The sequence below is a fragment of the Mastomys coucha genome, unplaced genomic scaffold (assembly GCF_008632895.1).
Source record: "Mastomys coucha isolate ucsf_1 unplaced genomic scaffold, UCSF_Mcou_1 pScaffold9, whole genome shotgun sequence".
Lineage (NCBI taxonomy): Eukaryota > Metazoa > Chordata > Mammalia > Rodentia > Muridae > Mastomys > Mastomys coucha.
In genome coordinates, this window is record NW_022196915.1 from 24,272,566 (window position 1) to 24,286,896 (window position 14,331).

Below are 14,331 nucleotides of genomic sequence, written 5' to 3' on the forward strand. Positions count from 1 at the left end.
GCCTCTACTCAACAAAACTGGAAAACCTGGATGTAATGGACAATTTTCTAGACAGATACCAAATACCAAAGTTAAATCAGATAAACAATCTAAACAGTCTCATAACCCCTAAAGAAAAAGAAGCAGTCACTAAAAGTTTGCCAACCAAAAAAAAGCCCAGGACCAGAAGGACTCAGTGCAGAATTCTATTGTACCTTCAAAGAATACCTAGTACCAATACTCTTTAAACTATTCCACAAAAGAGAAACAGAAGGAACAGCACCCAATTTGTTCTATGAAGCCACAGTTAAGCTGATACCAAAACCATAAAAGGACCCAACAAAGAAAGAGGACTTCAGACCAATCACCTTTATGAATATAGATGCAAAAATACTCAATAAAATTCTTGCCAACCAACCAAATCCAAGAACACATCAAAATTATCATTCACCAGGATCAAAGAGGCTTCATTTCAGCAATGCAGGGATGGTTCAATATATGGAAATCCATCAATGTAATCTGCTGCATAAACAAACTACCCCTGTTCCCCCAAAAAGAACCACACAGTCAGTTCATTAGCTGCTGAAAAACATTTGACAAAATTCAACATCCCTTCATGTTAAAAGTCTTAGAAAGATCAGAAATTCCATTCCCAGACCTAAACATAGTAAAAGCAATATACAACAAACCAGTAGCCTACATCAAACTAAATGGAGAGAAACTCAAAGCAATCCCACTAAAATCGGGGATTAGACAAGACTCACTGTGCTCTCTCCATATCTTTCAATATAGTATAGAGCAATTAGACAACATAAGGAGGTCAAATGGATACAAATTGGAAAGGAAAAGTCAAAATATCACTATTTGCAGATGATATGATAGTATCCTTAAGTACCCAACAAAGCTCTACCAGAGAACTTCTACAACTGATAAACAACTTCAGCAAAGTGGCTGGATATAAAATTAACCAAAACAAATCAGTAGCATTTCTCTACTCAACAGATAAACAGGCTGAAAAAGAAATCAGGGAAAAGACACCCTGCACAATAGTCACAAACCATATAAAGTATCTTGCTGTGATTCTAACAAAACAAGTGTAAGATCTGTATGAGAAGAACTTCAAGTCGCTGAAGAAAGAAATGGAAGAAGACCTAAGAAGTTAGAAAGAGTTCCCATGCTAGTGGATTGGCAGGATTAATATAGTAAAAATGGCCATCCTGCTGAAAGCAATCTACAGATTCAATGCAATCCCCATCAAAATTCCAACTCAATTCTATATAGAGTTAGAAAGAGCAATTCTCAAATTTGTCTAGAATAACAAAAGACCCAGAATAGTGAAAACTATTTCCAACAATAAAAGAACTTCTGGGGAAATCACCATCCCTGACCTCAAGCTGTACTACAGAGCAGAAGTGACAAAAATTACATGGTATTGGTACAGTGACAGGCAGGTAGATCAATGGAATAGAATTGAAGACCCAAGAATCAACCCAAACACATACGGTCACTTGATCTTTGACAAAGAAGCTAAAACCATCTAGTGGAAAAAAAGACAGCATTTTCAACAAATGGTGCTGGTTCGACTGGAGTTTAGCATGTAGAAGAATGCAAATTGATCCATTCTTATATCCTTGTACAAAGCTCAAGTCCAAGTGGACCAAGGACTTCCACATAAAACCAGATACCACTGATACTAATAGAAAAGAAAGTGGGGAAGAGCCTCGAGCACATGGGCATGGGGAAAATTTCCTGAACAGAATACCAATAGCTTATGCTCTAAGATCAAGAATTGACAAATGGGATCTTATAAAATGACAAAACTTCTGTAAGTCAAAGGACACTGTCAATAGGTCAAAACAGCAACTAATAAATTGGGAAAAGATCTTTACCAACCCTACATACAATAGAGGGCTAAAATTCAATATGTACAAAGAATATAAGAAGTTAGACTCCAGAGAACCAAATAACCCTATTAAAAATGGGATACAGAGCTAAAGATAGAATTCTTGATCCTCCTGCCTCTGCCTCCTTCAGCAAATCCTACCGGCATGCGCCACCACAACCGGCTAAAGATAGAATTCTTAACTGAGGAATACTGAATGGCTGAGAAGAACCTAAAGAAATGTTCAACATCCTTAGTTATCAGGGAAATCCAAATCAAAACAACCCTGAGATTCCACCTCACACAAGTTAGAATGGCCAAGATCAAAAACTCAGGTGACAGCAGATGCTGGTGAGGATGTGGAGAAAGAGGGGCATTCCTCTATTGCTGGTTGGATTACAAGCTGGTTCAACCACTCTAGAAATCAATTTGGAAGTTCTTCAGAAAATTGGACATAGTAGTACTGGAGGACCCAGCTATACCCATGCTCCAACATGTAATAAGTACACATGCTCCACTATATTCATTTCAGGCTTATTTATACTAGCCAGATGCTGCAAAGAACCAAGATGTCCCTCAATAGAGGAATAGATACAGAAAATGTGGTACATTTACACAATGGAATACTAATCAGCTACTAAAAACAATGATTTCATGAAATTCTAAGGCAAATGGATGGAACTAGAAAATATCATCCTGAGTGAGGTAACCCAATAACAAAAGAACATACATGGTATGCACTCACTGAGAAGTGGATATTAGCCCAGAAGCTCGAATACCCAAGATACAATTTACAGACCAAATGAAGCTCAAGAAGAATGAAGACCAAAGTATGGATACTTAAGTCCTTCTCAGAAGGGGGAATAAAGTACCCATGGGAGGAGATACAGAGACAAAGTGTGAAGCAGAGCCTGAAGGAAACACCATCCAGAGACTGCATCATCTGGGGATCTATACCATAAACAGTCACCAAATTCAGACACTATTGTGGTTGCTAACAAGTGATTGCTGACAGGAATCTGATATACCTGTCCCCTGAGAGGCTCTGCCAGTGCTTAACAAATACAGAGCTCGATGCTCTCAAACAACCATTAGACTGAGCATAAGATCTCAAATGTGGAAGCTAGAGAAAAGACTGAAGGAGATGAAGGATCTTTCAGCCCCATAGGAGGAACAATAATATGAACCAACCACTACCCCCAGAGCTCCCAGGGTCTAAACCACCAACCAAAGATTACACATGGAGGGACCCATGGCTTCAGCTGCATCTGTAACAGAGAATGGCCTTATTGGACAGCAGTGGGAGGAGAGGCTTTTGGTCATGAGAAGGCTCGATGCCCCAGTGTTGGGGAATGCCAGGTTAAGGAAGTGGAGTGAGTGGGTTGGTGAACAGGGGGAGGGTGAATGGGACAGGTGGTTTTTTGAGGGGAAACCAGGAAAGGCAATAACATTTGTAATATAAATAAATAAAATATCCAATAAAAATTAAAAAATAAAAAATAAAAATGCTAGACATGATACATTTATCACTAAACTTTCCAGATGCAAATCAATGTACAAAAGTTAGTAGCTTGGGATGATGGGATGGCTCAGTATGTATTGTTGCCTGCCCCCAATGCCAATGACCTCGTTGGGTCCTCAGAACCTATGTCGTGTAGAAAGAGAACTGATTTCCACAGGATGTCTTTTGACCTCCACACATGCTGATGTGTATGTTTTCTCTTCCCAATGTAAATCAAAATCTAATGATAAAACTCACAAGTTTTCTATATGTCAATAATGGATATGCTTAGAAATAATTAGAGGAAATATTCTATTCACAAAATAAAAAAAAAAATCAAAGAGTAAACCTGAAGAGATAAAATATATCTACAAAGAGAACTTTTAGATACTAGTGAAAGAAATTGAAGATATGCTTGTAGATTGCTTGGATTAATAATGTAAAGATTGCTCTGTTACTGAGAATGATCTACAGATTATCACAATCTCCCAATCAAAATTCCAACAACATTTTCCACAAAACCAGAGATATAAATGCTACATTCTATGGAAGTGAAAAAGACCTTGAATGTCTAAAGCAACCCTAAGAAAAAAATACTAAGAGCTATGATTGAGTTCATGAACTACCAGCCTTCAATTTATACTACAGTGCTAAAGTGATAATGGCAACTTGGTGCTGGCATAAAAACAGACATGTAGATCAAAGGAATAGAACAGGGAACTCAGAAACAAATCCATATAATGATAGCCTCTTTATATTTGGAAAAGGTGTCAAAACTCTACACTTGAAAAAAAATTTATTATCTTTTAATAAATGGTGCTGGGAAAATCTTGTATCCAAATGCCAAATATTGGAATTAGATAGTTAAATCTCATCCTACACCAAAATTGATTCATAGTGGATCAAGGATCTGAATATAGAACTTAAAATGATGAAATAGCTGGAGGAAAGAGGAAAACTGCTTCAAGATATTGACATGGGTATAAGCTTTCTAAAAAGGAGTCTAATATAAAGGAAATAACCCAAAGATGGTAAGTATAATTATATATAAGGGTAATTACACATTATATTCATTAATATTATTTTATAATTACATATTATCCTTAGCTTGGGCTAAGGAAGCTATCGTCAGAGTGTAGAAATGGCCTACACACTGGGAGAAAATCTCTGCCAGCTATACTTCAGACAGGTAATTAATATCTAAAAATTATAAAGAACTATAAAAATTAACCACTAAAACCCCCATAAATATTCTGGCAAACAAGCTAATGAACTAGACAGAATTCTCAGAAGAAGAAAAATGAGCAGCTCATCAACAATTTAAAAACTGCTCAATATCTTTAGCCCTCAGAAAAACTCAAATTAAAATTACTTTGACATTACATGTCACAGAAGTCCCAGTGAATATCACTAGGAAAATATTCACCAACAAACATAAGCAAGGGTGTGGGGAAGGAGGAATCTTATTCACTGTTGGTGGGAGTGTAAATTGGTGTAATAAATATAGAGATGAAAACAGAGATTTCTCAAAAACAGAATCAACCCCCCTAAAACAATAGTAATACAGTATTATCCAGCTGTATTATTCCTGTGAATATACTCAAAGGACTGTGCCACAGAGATGATTGCAGATTCATTCCTATTACTGCACTAGTTGCAGGTGCTAAGATGTGGAATTAGCCTAGATATGCATCAGTCAATGAATGTATAAAAAAAATAGAATTTTATTCAACCATAAAGAAAAATGAAGCATAGGGCTGAAAAGGTGGCTCAGGGATGTAGAACATTTGCTGCTCCTGCAGGGTACCTGGGTTAGTTCTTTTTTTTTTTTAAGATTTATTTATTCTTTACTTATTTATTACAAGTACACTGTAGCATCAGATTTCATTATGGGTGGTTGTGAGCCACCATGTGGTTGCTGGGATTTGAACTCATGACCTTTGGAAGAGCAGTCAATGCCCTTACCTGCTGAGCCATCTCTTCCAACCATTTTTAACTCTGGTCACTGCACACACTGAGTGCACATACACATATGCACTTGGCTGCTCATACATGAAATGAAAATAAATAAATCTTTGAAAGTAAGAAAAATGAAACACAACATTTGCTCAGAGGAACAGAAAACGAGTCATGTATGAAAATGCTGTAAGGAATCTCACTTCTTTGTATTGTACATCTAATAAAAGCCATTTAATTTTTAGAGAAAAGCATAATTTCCCACCAATACTAATGCCATTTACTGGATACACAGTATCTTGTAAATTATTGTTATGATGATGATTATGACGATGACTTCTTTTGACACAGGTTTTCTTTGTAGCCCTGATTGTCTTGGAACTCTCTCTGTATCTCAGGCTGACTTCTAACCCAGAGATCTACCTTTCTCTGCCTCCTGCGTACTGGGATTAAAGGCATGTATCACCATGTTGAGCTGTAGACTGACTTCTCGTTTCTATCCACACAACCTCTGTCCATCTCTGGATAAAATTGAATTGAGGACACACATTTCATGGGACAAGTACTGTCTCAATCTGAAGAGATTCTAAGTAGAACCAGTGTTGGATCTAATTAATCTTCATTACATGGATTTTGGATTAATGAAGTTTGGATGAGTACCTTGGATCTTTGGGGATTGTCTTCATTAATACTAAGAAAGATGTCAGTAGGAAAATTAGAAGGCAAGATTTGGTGACTTGCTCTACAAGTAATTAGTATTTTCATTTCTAGAATATGTTAATAAATCTAAAAATGTTTATGATGTTTGTGAGTAAATTAGTCAATCAAGTTTGATGATTTAATAAACAGTAGTTCAGGCTACATGTTCATTAATTAATGAATAAAGCAGATTTGAGTATTTTCCTATTTTACCCATCAAGATGAACTGAATCTCTGATTCAGTCCTTTAGACATTCATTCAGCTAAACCTGTACCACGTGTGGAGGTTCTGTGGTATCCATGTTAGAAACACATATGGGTAAAATTCTTCTTGTTAAGATGCCCTAAGTTTGAGGATGACAAATGTATATAGACATTATTATGTGATATGATTTGGCAGAACTATGATCAAGACATAACGGAAACTCTGCTGAGGGAGTTTAGGAGTAAATGGACCAAAGAACCTCCACAGATAGAGAGATGTGGGTTAACCTTTATATAGCTAAGCAGGCATTCATGGGCTGAGAAGTGCCACTGATGCTTGTGTATGGACCACTGATTTGTCTTGAGTCTGACATTCTTGTTTATGAAACATATTTGTTTAGATTTATTTAATGTCTTTCAGAGTCAGAACAGAGTCAAGTGTTAGAAAGCACCAGTTAGATGAAGAGTAAGTTCTTTTGCCACCTAATCTTGGTGATCTTTGCACCTTGATCTTCATTCATGTCAATATTTCCAACTTTATTGGAGTCACAAAAAAAAGCTTAACAATGTCTTCTCTCAATTAAGCCTCTTCAAACACAGGTAATGATCCCTTAGGACATTTACATAGAATTTCAGACTTTACTTCCCTGAATAGGAATGGAACCAACTTTACCCAGCTTCTAAGATCTGCTTTTGGGAGTGGATGAAGTATGTGATTAGATTTCTAAGCTCATTCTTCTCACAGAGTTTCTGTTTTAGTTCTTCAGACTCACAAATTTTTCTGGACCAAATCCACTGAACAGGAGTATTGTTTGTCAATTTATTGGGTCAACAGGGACTTCCTTCTGCATTTAGAATGCCTGAGAGGTGAAATCCAGAAAATACATTTTCTTACTGTTAGTCTCTATCTTCTGTCCATACTGCCCATACCAGGATGGAAGAATGTTTTATTATATATTAAAATACTTTACATATCTAGAGAAGTATGTAGTAATTCAATTTCAACTTTCTCTATCTAGAGGAATAAGACATTGAGAAAGACATCTCCTTGTAAAAGTGACACAAAGTCACGTAAACTCAGGTCCATTTTGATTTTGTCATTTGTACAGTTGGATTGGTAATAATTGACTTCCTTTGCAGGGAAATTTTGAGAGTGAAATGAACAGAAAAACCTATTGGGAGTTATTAAAGTAGATAAAGTAGAAATTATTTATGTGTGTATCACCCCACAAAATAAACCTGTCCTGCTATATGCCACTTTATATCTTTTAATGCCTGTGTTTGTTAAATGTACACTGTTAAGGAAAAGAGACATTTTATTCCTAAAAATATTATTTTTCTGTAAATATCAAATTTGTGAGATATGGGATATTTGCATATCTTTTGATTGTTGTAATCCTCATTGGTAATTTTTCTTTTTCTTCAATTGGGATTATGAGTATTTGACAACACAATATCTGGCTTTCCAATACATTTTAGTGTGTTCATTATTTTTTATATCTTTGGTAAGTATAACTTTCTTCAAGGAATATATTTTCATGACTTGCGATTTCACGCATGTTATTATTTCTGACTGTTAATTTGGGATTCTGAAGAACCTTGGTATGGTTTTATGGGTTACACAGGGCTCTCATGTGGCCAAAGGCCTTTCTCAATTACCTCACTTGTGCCTGATCAAGTATTTAAAGGAACAAAGAAGCACAGTGATGGAAAGCCATTGGATATTTTATTATCCTTGAAGTTAATTTGGCTTCTAGTCATTTGGCAAGGAGACATGGACCTTGGTTGGAAGAGAATCCTTGTTATCTGAAGCTGCCAAAAAAGTGGACTAGGAAAATAGAAGTGCTAAGAAAAAAAATGGAACCTTCTTGAGGCGGAAAGGTGAGGTCTGTGATGGTTCCCATTGGCAAAATTTAGAAACAAAAATGGGTCCTGTGGTTTTTGAAAGGAGTCAAATGCAGAGGCAGAGAATAGGATACTGAACAAAATGTGTCTGCCAGTCTAGCTGAGATGAAGAAAGAAGAGATGATGTGTGTATCCAGAGGAGATGAACTGTGCCAAGGACTCTGAATCAGGAAGGAAGGAGTAAAAGCTTCCTGGTCCCCTTTGGGTTTCAGTTATTCATGTAGTTCATAGTTTGTGAGCTTATCTATACCAGTTGAACAATCATACACATTGATGTCATTGAGTGTCTGAGCATTTGGATCATGAGACGCTGTGATGAGGTGGCAGTCAGGGTCCTATCAAATGGCGACAGCACTATTCTAAGAGAAAAGATACTCTATCTCTATAGAAATTCAGTTTTGCACATTTTGGATTTAGGTAAAAATTATCCTTGCTGGTTTCATAGGGCAATTCACAACATATAATTTGCCACTGAAAGTACTTAAAGAATGAGGCATTTTTTATAAAAGTTCATTTGTTTTCATTGTATGAGTACACTGTATCTGTCTTCAGACATACCAGAAAAGGGCATCAGATCCTATTACAGATGGCTGTGAGTGATGGTTGGGTATTGAACTCAGGACCTCTAGAAGAGCAGTTAGTGCTCTTAACTGCTGAGCAATCTCTCCAGCCCCAAAAATAATGCTTTTTAAAATTTATTGTTACTTAAGAAATAATGAAGAGGTATTTTTGTCCTATTCTATTATGATCAAAGCCTTAGTTCTCTCCCAATCTCCTGGGGAAATACTTTTAACAATTAGTTCATACTTGTATTTTCCAAACATTTTTGAGTGGTAGTAAGTAATAATTTCCTTCAAACTGAAACACTGTATTCTGGAGTGCCTTGGTCATTGTTAAATTTTGTGTAGAGAAACCATGACCATGGCAATTTTTATAAAAGAAAGTATTTTGTTAGGGTTTGCTTGAAGTTCTAGAGGTTTAATACATTCTCATAATAGTGGCATGAAGACAAACATGGTGCTGAAGAAGTACCTAAGAGTTCTATATCTGAATGTGTAGGCAGCAGGAACAGAGAGCCACTAAGCCTGGCTTGGGTTTTTGAGATCTCAAAGTCATCCATAGTAACCAATTATTCCAACAAGGCCACACCTTCTTCAACAAGTTCACATCTCCTAATCCAACTCAAGTAGTGGCACTTGCTGATGACTAAGAATTCACATATATGAGCCTATAAGGGACATTCTTATTTAAACCACTACATTTCACTCATTGGCACCCATAGGCTTATAGCCACATCACAATCCAAAAATGCATTCAGTTCAACTTCAAAAGTCTCATAGTCTCAACACTGTTTAATAGTCTACATTCTGAGACTGAAGGCAATCTCTTAACTGTAAGCCCTTGTAAAATCAAAATAAAAATGTAGACCACACTGTTCCAAAATACAATGGCTTAGAATATACATTACCATTCCAAGAAGGAGGAAAGGGAGAAAATACTGGACCAAACCAAAACCTAAAACCAGAAGGGAAATCCCAATCTATGTATCTCCATATCTTATGTCAAAGCATTCTTCAGATCTCCAATTCCTGTAAGCTTTATTGACTGAAACAAAGTTTTCTTTCCTGTACTGTTTTCACACACTGTTAGCTACTCTCTGAGGAAAGTATTCCAGGGCTCTGGTATTGTCAACATCTTGGGGTCTCCAACATAATCCACACTTCACCTTCATAGCTTCATATGATTCCCTCTCTGGGCCTCCATGCCTGACACACACTTGGCCTCAGTGGCTTTTCTTATCTACAGAGGGAGATTATACAACTCTTTTTTTTGTATCTTTGATTTCAATTTAAGAATCACCTGGCCAAAGCTGCTAATTTCTGCTGTTTCCTGGGGATAGAACATGGCCCCCTTGTCTGCTTGCACTTGCATCAGCTGTTGTTTCTATTGTTCAGAGTTTCCTTCACTGGCTAAACTTTTCTTCACCAGTGTGAAGCTGAGTAGTGTCTTGCCCTGAAATCACTACTACCTTTATTCCATTTAGCATCAGGCTTTCCTTTTTTAAAAATCCTTTAATACCTTTGAGTACTGCATTTGTCTCTGTCTTACTTCCTGGTACTTTTTTTTTCTTTTTAGACTGTAGATCTAGTGGTTTCTCTTGCTGTCCTTGTTTCTTTTCATTGTAAGTCTGCATAAGAATGACCACTCATAGCTACATGTCACAGTCAATACTACATTGTCTTAAAATCTCCTCTGCCAATGTTACTAACTTAAAGCAATTTAGGCCTTGACAAATTTTTAGGACAAGGGTCAAAAGCAGCCACATTATTTGCTAAAATACCACAAGAAGGGTCTCTAGGATACTTACTAATATTCTTTCCCTATGAAACTTCTTGAGCTGGGTCTCCACAGTTTAAATAACCCTAAGCACAGTTTTTACTTAGATGCTCCTTTAAGCCCTCTTTTAAAGTAATGAACCACTTTTCTATTCCAAAGTTCCAAAGACCACATTCTGCCAACAAGCAGCATGTTCTAGGCTGTAACAACAAATCCCCACTCCTGATACCAACTTCTGAATTGGTTACTGTTCTGTTGCTCTGAAGAGATACTAGGACTATTGCAACTCTTATAAAAGAAAATATTTAATTGTGACTTGCTTGTAGTTTCAGAAGTTTAGTCCATAATCATCATGGTAGGGAACATGGTAACATGCTAGGAGATATGGTACTGGTGAAGTAGCTGAGAGTTGTACATCTGAAAACGCAGAGAGAAGGAAGAAAGAACCACAGTGATGGATAGGTTTTTTTGTTTTTGTTTTTTTTTGTTTTGTTTTTTTGTTTGTTTTTGGTTTTGGTTTTTTTGTCAACTTGACACAAGCTAAAGTCATCTGAGAAGAGGGAGCCTCAATTAAGAAAATGACTTCATAAGTTTGTAGGGAATTTCTCAATTAGTGATTTATAGGAGAGGGCCAAGCTCAATCTGGGTGATGCCATCTCTGGGTTGGTGGTAATGATCTCTATAAGAAAGCAACCTGAGCAAGCCATGGGGATCAAGCACTAAGCAGCATCCTATCATGACTTCTGTACCAGTTCCTGACTCCAGGTTCCTACCCTGTTTGAGTTCCTGTCCTGACTTCTTTCCATGATGAACAGTGCTGGGGAAGTATAATCCAATTAAGTCCCTTTCTCTCCAACTTGATTATTGGTCACGGCATTTCATCACAGTAATAGAAATTCTAAGATAGCTACTGAGCCTTGTTTGGGCTTTTGAAATCTCAAAGCTCACTTTCATGACATACTTATTCTAAGAAGATCATACCTATGCCTCCAAAGCCACACCTCCAAATCCTTTTCTCTGGTTACTGAGCATTCAAATATATGAGTCCATGGGACATTCTTATTTAAACCACTACATGGAAGGAAGCTTGTTGAGACTCAGGAAGAAAACATAACTTACAAGTCTCAGGAAACCTCTGAAGCTTGCATATTCACAAAACCCTCTCACCAAGATTCTATAAGCAATAAACAGTTATTGGGGAAGGGAGACTATCTAACTCATGGAGCTGTCTTCATGTCTTCCAGAAAGTTCCAGAGAAGAAATGTTCATGAATTATCACTCAGGTTGGGAAGAGCTTTTCATTGACGCAACTGTTTTTGAGTTAGGCATGTTTCTGTTTGCCAGTGGTTCTCAAACTTCATAGTGCTCCAACCCTTTAATACAGTTGTTCATGTTATGGTGATCTCAACCATAAAATTATTTTGGATGCTACTTCATAACTCTAATTTTGCTACTGTTATGAATCATAATGTAAATGTCTGTGTTTTCTGATCATCTTAGGAGACCCTTGTGAAAGGGTCCTTTAACCTCCAAAGGGATTGCTACTCACAGATTGAGAACCACTGCTGAGCCACCCCTTATGTATACTCCTGTAAATGACCTTAATAAGCTCACTGTTTTGCAAGTCGAACTTAGAAGTTTGAGTTCTCTAAATGAAAGCACAGGAAAGAGTGACATTAAGATACTAGAAACATAAACCTTTGAAAAACACATTTTGTAATGTTAAAAGTAGCAGTGGTACTTGGTATCAATATAAAGTTAGAATTTGTAAAAAAAAAAAAAAAAACCAAACAGATATTTAGCTTCATGAATTAATAAAGAACAATTCAAGTGCTATCTTAGCTAATCATACTTTTTTGCCTTCTTTTCAGACATTTCAATTATTAGTTCATCAACATATACACTAAAAAGTAGATTCTTCCTCAGTCAACAGAACTGAAAGGAGAACCATCCAGTTTTGGTAAATATAAGATTGCATCTAGGTTTTAATGGCACAATCATTACTGGGGCTGAGCAGAAAGAGTATTTTATAGATTGTGGTTGTACCAGGCTATTTCTGACCAGTCAGAACATAAAGTTTAGCATATCCAGAGTCACTTCTCAAAGAGCAGTTTTTGTAAAAAGTTGATTTTGTAAATGTTGGAATTTAATTTTAAATCTAAATTTGTATGATGGCATTTTCATGTCTCCTCTGACATTTTCTGTATTATATTGAGGTTTAACAAGAAATTGAAAGTGAATTGATTCTCTGTATATAATTAAAGATAACTACTTATTTAGTCTTTTGTGGTATCCTCAATTAAAAGGGAAATAACTTAGAATTTTTCTTTTTCACTGATAATAGTTCACCTTAAGACATTGGAGAATATATTTCTTTTCTGTAGAATTCTACAATCTTTAATTTAATTTATATTTGCTTTAAAATGTCATAGTTTTTCTTAAGATGGGAGAATCTGTATTACTTTGCAATACCAAAGAATATGCTTGTATTACGTAATGATTTCCTGATTAAAGAAATTTCACTGTCTTAGCACTGGTGTTTTTGTCCTGTTGAAGAGAGTGAATTAATACTTCTGCAGAGGAAGCCTAGAAGGGGATTCAGGGACATAATGGCAAGCTGGCAGTCTATCATGCCCCAGACACTGTCCTTCAGCCAAGCCTCCTCTCTTTTGTTGTTGCTGCTGTAGCCCAGGACTTGGCCTCTCTGTCTGAATGCCCTCTGGTGACTCTGACAGCTGAAAGCACATGTATCAGGCCACCAGAACAGGCGGTAGATGTCTGCATTGTCTGCTTTGTTTGCTGAATGTCAGTGGGAGAAAAGCCTGCACATCATGAAGCTCCACTGTACCTTAGACTTCGCTTATAAAACAAATGTAAAATACAGGTAGTATTTTGTACAGTTTTGAAACTGAAACAACAAAGCATTAAACTGAAGGTGATCTTAATTAAACTAAGAGCATAGGGCTATGTGATTGTACAGTTAGTACATTGTAAGTCATACCAAGTGTCTGGAATATTGTCACTTTAAATCAAGAGGTTAAACATGTTTTCCCATGTCTCTATGTATACCTAATGTGTTGCCACCCAAGGTGTCATTACCTTTTGATGCAAGGCATTCTGGGAGACTGATGCCTTCTTTTAACTGCTTTAGTAAAGGGCAACAAAGAAGAACTTTTGCTAGCCAGTCAAGATTCTTGAAATATAAGTACAGAAATATCTTTGAAGTGTACTAGGCTGAGTTATCAGGGTGTATGACATCATTATATGGAAACAAAGTTATGTGTAATGTAGTGTTGGAGGACAGAAACATTTGCATGAAAGGCTGCAAACACAAGGTAGTTGTAACAAAATGAAGAAGGTAAGTCATCAGAGAAAGAAGACTAGGTTTCATTCAACATAGAATCACTAACAGCTTCACAAAGACATACACTTCTACTTCCTCATGTAACTAGTATTTTATTCCAAGTCTAAGAAACAGTTGTCTGTGTAGAGCACATGTTCATGTTCTAAATGAAAGCAAGCCTAAAAAGAATATTTTCTCTAGTTTTATCCTTTTTGAAGAGGACTTTATCTCTGGCCAAACTCTGTCTTGTGTTTATATTTAAGTATTTCTTAGTTAATTTAAGAGGACTGGCTTGTGAAATTTCAGAGGGAAGATTAAAGACTCTTATTGGGGCCATGTTGTTTTGATTGTAAAGATTCTGTGGTTTTTGTTAGCTGGGGCTGAAGTATCAGCTGTGGTTAACAAGATACCAGAACTACTAAAGCAAAAACTTTGCATTACTGGGACTCTAAATTCTGCTATAAGGCAAGATTCTCTCTCTCTTTTTTCTCTTCTTCTTCTTCTTCTTCTTCTTCTTCTTCTTCT

The 14,331-nt window shown here is 36.5% G+C and overlaps 1 long non-coding RNA gene across 1 annotated transcript in view; it reads left to right on the forward strand.

Annotated features, from left to right (window-relative positions):
* Positions 1-14,331, forward strand: part of LOC116084613 — an 86,610-nt gene that overhangs the window by 49,475 nt on the left and 22,804 nt on the right. The window contains exon 3 of the long non-coding RNA XR_004116185.1: positions 12,335-12,423. This is a non-coding gene — a long non-coding RNA (uncharacterized LOC116084613). The remainder of the gene's footprint in view (positions 1-12,334; positions 12,424-14,331) is intronic.